Genomic DNA, 7,237 nt, shown 5'->3' with positions numbered 1-7,237 from the left:
AGTGTTTTGTTCCGGTGAATTGCTGTCTTGCTGAGTTTCTCTCTCTCTCTCTCTCTCTCTCTCTCTCTCTCTCTCTCTCACACACACACACACAAGCACACACACACACACTAGAGATGCGCGGTTCGCGGTTACAGCCGCGGACTCCGCGGTTAAACCGCGGATCGGGCGGATGACGTGAAGAAATATAATATTTTAATTAAATTCGGGCGGGTGGCGGTTGAACCAATCAAATGAAAAATATATAGCCTATACATTGTTAAATTGTGTTACCTACATCCGAAAAAAACGAGCACACTTTGAAATAGTCACATTTTCATCAGGCAGTTTGGCCTAGTTGCTTCTATGAATGCTGCTTTCAGAGACTGATCTATCAGAGACGATGTTGCGGAATTGGTGTACTCCGATGTTTCACTGAGCAACCCCTCACGCACGCACACACACACACACACACACACACACACACACACACACACTAAAGGTAACAAAGTTTAAATTAAGTAGCCTATCGTAGCCTACCAGCATGTTTTTCTCTCCAGTGTGCAATAAGAAAGTAGAATAGGCTACAGTGCAAGTTGACCGATGATTCATCTCCCATGTCGCGTCTCGTTGCAGAGCCTTGGTAGGCCACTAAGCAAATCTGCAACCTATGAGCCCAGCTGCCAGTATTGGAGGAGGCCTAAACATCTCGTAGATGAGACTGACTGGGTTATTTTGTTTCGATATTATATATAAAACACATAATCATTTTAGCCTACCATTCAGGGAATAGGCATTTAAAAGGGAGACAGATTAGGCTATGGTGTGATATGATTCAGAACTGACATCGGGCAATGGCAGTGCGAGATGTTCAGAACGTAAGAGCTAAAACTTCTACAAGCTCAGTAACATCCACAGCGGAAAAAAGAAGGTAGAAAAATAGTCGGAAAACTTAGATGTGTAAGGCAAGCAAGCAAGTTGTTACTAAAAATGTAAACATGCACGTTGCACTGCTGTGCGGTGGGTTACAGTGCGTAAAGTAGCCTATAATGTGAATGACTTGTTATTTTTATTACGGATTTCTTTCTTTTTGCAAAAAATAAAGTACAATAGGCATTAATTAGTAGGCTAAATAGCAGCATGTTGAAATTATGTGCTAAATTGCGTTTTTTATTACAATGATACAATTGTAGGCTACAGGCTGCGTTTTATTTGGAGACTTTTGCGAGACAGAGACTGAGTTTGCTGCTGATATTCTGGGGATAGGCTACAACATAGCCAATGTAGGACTTTAGCCTTTTAATATATTTGCTGCATTGGATCAGTCTTTCTAGAACAGGCAAGAGCTTTCTAGCCTCACGTCAGCAGCACCGCATCACCCATATACATTAAAACAACCAGCGGATGGCGGGCGGGTGCGGATTTGAAAATTGGTCAAAAAACGTTGGTGCGGATGGATGGCGGATGGATGATAAGTTTTGCTATGCGGTTACGGTTGAAATAATAGCCCATCCGCGCATCTCTAACACACACATAAGGCGCAGCACCACAATGGTTACATGAAAACTAGGGCTGTCAAAATAACTGATTAATTTCGATTAATTAATTTGAGAAAAAATAACTGATTAAAAAAATTAGTGCAGATTAATCGATTCTGTATGACCTTTGACCCCGGGCCATTCTAGTCAGTAAAAATTAGAGTGTAAAATGAAGGAGAGAGAAGAAAACATGCTACCTGTATCATTGATTGGAACATTTACTTTTAAAAAACGGCCTGATGGTGTTGATAAAAAATAAAGTGTTGAAAATAAAGTCCTCTGCAATGAAATGCCTTGTATGTGAAAAAAAAACTTCTTCCCGAAGCACTTTTGAATTTATTTCCTCAGCATATTAGGTCATATCATAGATTATTATGGCAATTATTTGAACAGTTGAGTTTTAATGTCACTAATGCTGAAGAGTTTTTGAACTTTAATGTCACTAATGCTGATTATTCAATGATTCATTTGAATTTAAATATTTAAAATACTTTCACAGCAAAAATTATATATGCGATTAATTTAGATTAATTAATCACAGAGTATGTAATTAATTAGATTAATTTTTTTAATCGATTGACAGCCCTAATGAAAACATATTTGTTGAATTCAGTGCTCTATCAGAATATGTACAGACATTAAAACATAATATTCTTTGTTTGCTTTTCCATCTTTAAAAAATCTCAGAAAATATTCTGACATTTTCATACTAGGCCTATTCTGCCACCGACCTAACCTCAAACAGAATGTAGTTTCTCTGCAAGTTCATCACTGACTTGGTAGTATGCAACAAGTGTGCTTGTTTTTTTTTTTTTTTTTTTTTGCAAATCCCTTTGGAAACTTAAGGAGCAAGGCACTTAACCCCAAGTTGTTCCGGCGACAATGTGATCCCTTGTAATATAGCTGACATATGGGTGATTCTTCAATTGGGGGCAATTTTGCCATCTCAAATTTGAAATGATAAAATCAGGAAAATTTTGGTTTAAATTATGCCAAGACAATGCTTACATACTTTAATATGAAGGTATAATGCTGGCCACAACCGAGTTTAAATATATTTAAAATAATTTATATTTATTTGCCAACTGGCATTACAAAATGTCATTCCCATCACAACATCAACGATAATCCACTTTTGTTTAATTTCTGGAAAAGTAGTTTTAGATATTTTTTCTTTGAATATGTGGATAAGTATTTCATTAAGCTTTTCATGTAGCAGCTCAATATTGAAGATAAAGCTATTTTTTAAATTATTTTTACTGTAAATTAAGTAACGTGGCGGTAATGACATGCTGTTCTGGTAATGACATAGTGTTTTGGTAATGACAAGCAATAAAAAAATGGGAATGTTTGAATAGACAAAAATAGGGACAAAACTAAACCAGAAACCTCTAAAAAAAAATCTAAAGAAACACATAAAAAATGGCATAAAACAGCAGAAAATATCAAAATACAGACCATAACTATATTGAGATTATTACCGGTAGGAAAAAGATGGTATGGTTTAACAATGCATATTTCAGGCCTAAAATGAAACCTTGAAATATGGATTATTTATGTTTTTTTTTTCTTTTTGTTGTTTAATCTGCATCCCTAGGAAGATACAAATAAATCTTTCATGGCAACTGGTCATTGACAATTCTTAGGTATACTTCCAATGTTAAATGCGTGCTAGAGTGCCGAAATCATATTACATTAGATTTATATAGCACCAGTGTTTCCTCTAGGATTTTTTTAAGCAGTGGGGGCAGGCCTGTCCGAACCCCCCCTTGTCCCACGGAACTGACAACTGACACTTCGCTGCAACACAAACAATTATATGTATTCTCCTCTATTCACACCCAATGAGGCATTATTTTCAGTTGTGATTGAGCTGTATATTTGGATAATCTACAACAGGTCTGCACAATGAATTTTGAAAGGCAACTGCGACTATTGTACGTCTGCCCCATTTCTGATACCGTGGGGGAAGAAAATTAAACCGTGGGGGGCCGCCACTACCAAATCAACATAGAGGAAACACTGAACACTTTGAGGGGGTTATACGTCAACACTTCATCAGATACACTCCTCCAACTTCCAACTAAGTGTTTTTCACAGCAGACACACCTGACCTGGCAGTTTTACACCTGGTCTCATGCCAGCAGTTCTAATGAACTCAGGGGTGGAGGTGGGAAACGTGCATGACATTACAATCCATTGGTTACATGAAAACATATTTTCATGCATCAGATAAATCTCCTCCCATTTCATGGGTATAAAATCTCACCTCAGTATTTGTGATGAACCAGTTGCAATTTCTGGTGTTACATGTCAGAGCCATATTCTTTTGATTCCTCTTCAATCCAGACTACGATTTTGAACAAGGTAAGTTTCAGTGACTGATACACACATACCTTGTGTATATATTAGTAGTGTTGAAATAATTAAAAGCATTCTTATTCATAAGAAATGCATAGTATTTTGATGAGTAACACTTTATAATTACACACAATTCATCATTTATTAACTCATTGAATGCCAAGCTGTTTTCGGGAGCTTTGTCCTAGAGTGCCAGCAATCTAGACCATTGTTGATGATTTTTGTACAGCCACAGCATATTCTGTGTTATAGCTATGAACACGTACAAAAGCGCGATTAAAAGGTCAGACTTTAAGCTCTCAGTGGGTGCAAACCGTGTATTTCTACACGCCTCTATTCCTGAGAAATCCCAAGCTAAACAGTGGCTAGTTTTCATCAAAATCGCTGTTTTTTTCTAGAAATGGAGATATAACGTCTTTCATGAAATATGAAGTGTTGCCTGTTACTTACTCGTGTAAACATTCCGGGAAGTGATCAGTGAGACCTGGCGAGACTGCCACCTCGTGATAGACCCACGAAAATTGCCTGGTTTTGACCTGACGTGCATGCGTCACTGATTCAACCCAAAGCGGCAACCGAGTTATGATAAAATGTCCAGATAAAATGTCCAGATTGTGTGTTTTCATGAGTTTCACGATCGTCATATATTTCATTTCTATTCATCACAGAGTTCCCAAAATCACATATAAGGTGTATTAGAGTGTCTAGTTTCGTAATTTAAAAAAAAAGCTAAAAACTTAATATTACGTTTTTGGCACTCAACGCATGGGAAGGAGTTAAGCCTTTGTTACGTATTAGTTAATGGTTTGTTCATCATTAGTAATTTATTGTTCATACATAATTTATCATCAGTAAAGCATTTGTTCACACAGTTATAAATGGTTTGTTCATAGTAAATAAGCTTATATCTAAAATATGTTTATACATTATTGTTAATACTTAATAAATGATGCAATAATATGTTTTTTCTGATGTAATATTTCCATTATTTAACAGTTGTTACATACACATGGTTAATGATTAGATAGGGTGAGGATACACATTTTATAAACCACTTCCTAATACTATAATTCATGATTAACTCAGGAGTTACAAGTGGTTAGTTAACGAAATATTGTGAGCTCATCTAAAGTGAGGACGTTTTATGCCTTGCAACACATTTACAAATAAGTTATAAAGTTTACATTAGCATTTATTCATTTAGAGGACACTTTCACCCAAAGCAACTTACACATGTCAATGAAATTAAAGGGCAAGGCCACATTGGTGGACGCTGGGCCTTGAACCCCCAACTTTATGGGTAAATGCATGCTAACCTTATCCACTACACTACTACTGTCCAGTGGTATCACAACAGTCAATTCAAAAATATAATATAGATATATACGTATTTACTTACTATGAACAAACCATTTTTAACTGTGTGTAAACATGATTTACAGATGAGAATTAATAATGCTTTACAAATGAAGAATACAGCATTTAATTATAGTTTACAGATGTTTAATAGATGCTTAACGGTGTTTAATAGAAGAAAACGGAAACTCTTGCATGGTTGTTGTAGGTGTTTCTATCTGGGCCAAGGTAGTGTAATATATATATTAGGGATGTCAAATTAACTGATTAATTTTGATTAATTAATTTGAGAAAAAATAACTGATTAAAAAAATAGCGCAGATTAATTGATTCCGTATGACCTTTGACCCTAAGCCGTTCTAGTCAGTAACCTTTAGACGTGAATTTCCCCTTGGGGATCAATAAAGTATTTATCTATCTATCTATCTATCTATCTATCTAGACTGTAAAATGAAGGAGAGAGAAGAAAATGTGCTACCTAGATCATTGATTGGAACATTTACTTTTAAAAAACGGCCTGATGGTGTTGATAAAAATAAAGAGTTGATTAAAATAAAGTCCTCTGCAATGTCTGTAGCAAGGCATTTGCATATCACCAGAGTTTGTCAACTCTAAAGTCGCACATCAATGCAAACAAATAGTGTTGACATTGAGGGGAGTGTTAATTTATTTTCATTGTGTCCCCTAGGTTATATCTGTGGCCTGAAATGCATTGTATGTGAAAAAAAACGTCTTCCCGAAGCACTTTTGAATTTATTTCCTCAGCATATTAGGTCATCTCGTAGATTATTATGGCCATTATTTGAACAGTGAAAAAAATAATAAAAGTTTTTGAACTAATTCTGATTATTCAATGATTCATTTGTATTTAAATATTTAAAATACTTTCACAGCAAAAATTATATATGCGATTAATTTAGATTAATTAATCACAGATTGAAGAAACACAGGACGAGTTGGAGTTATCCTTTATGTGCCAGCGTGTACTAAGATTTGCCAACAGAAATGACACAGAGGAGTTATCAAGTGGGCACCCCCTTCATCAGCGCTTCGTCGATTTAAGCCCACGATGCCTCCGGAAGGCTCCACGGTAACCCCAGGCGTCCCTGAAGTACCCCCCTCTGTGTCATTCCTGGCTGCCTCCTGATGCCCAGCCAGTGTCTTTATGCTTCAGCCAAAGCCATTGGCTACTCCCTTCAGCTGCCTCCGACAATGCCCTGATGGCATGGCGCAGGCTTTGGCCTCTTACTCCCAGATCCTTGAGCAGCCTGGTGGTAGACGAAGCCACAAAGCCCCTGCATCCCACCTCCACAGGGCGCACCTCAGTCCTCCAACCACGCTGCTGTGCCTCTGCAGCAAGGTCAGCATACCGTAGATGCTTGCGTTCGTATGCCTCCTCTACCGACTCCTCCCAAGGCACAGTCAGCTCAATGATAAAGACCTAAGCACTAAGTCAGGTCTAAGAGTGGTGGCAGCAATCTCAGGAGGAAAGGCAAGGCGTTGACCAACATCCGCCAACATTTTCCAGTCACAAGCTGTGTGTAACTGGCAGTGCTTTGCTGTTGTGAGTGCACTGTGATTTGCACTGTGATTTGCCTTTGCCCCCTCTCGTGTGGCTGCTGGCAGGGAGTTGAGTGTTGCTGAGTTGGCTGCAGTTTGCCTCTGTTCCAAAGTGGCAGCAAGTTCTTTCAACACCTGGTTGTGACGCCAGGTATAGCGCCCCTGGGCAAGACTCACTTTACACCCTGTGAGAATATGCAGAGTATGTAATTAATTCGATTATTTTTTTTAATCGATTGACAGCCCTAATATATATATATATATATATATATATATATATATATATAATATTCCATTTACAGTATTCATATATATATATGTGTATGTGTGTGTGTGTGTTTTCATTTATTTTAATATGCAAAATATCTCATTAACTATGTGGGATACAAAAATGTCCCAAGCATAAATGGATTCTATGTGAAAAAGTACCAAAGGATCAACTG

Source organism: Alosa pseudoharengus, unplaced genomic scaffold (assembly GCF_046254945.1).
Source record: "Alosa pseudoharengus isolate Yale_2024_CS ecotype anadromous, Long Island Sound unplaced genomic scaffold, YU_APseudo_1.1 YU_APseudo_1.1_scf_1, whole genome shotgun sequence".
Lineage (NCBI taxonomy): Eukaryota > Metazoa > Chordata > Actinopteri > Clupeiformes > Clupeidae > Alosa > Alosa pseudoharengus.
The sequence above is the reverse complement of the archived record's forward strand: the minus strand, read 5'-3'. Positions refer to the sequence as shown.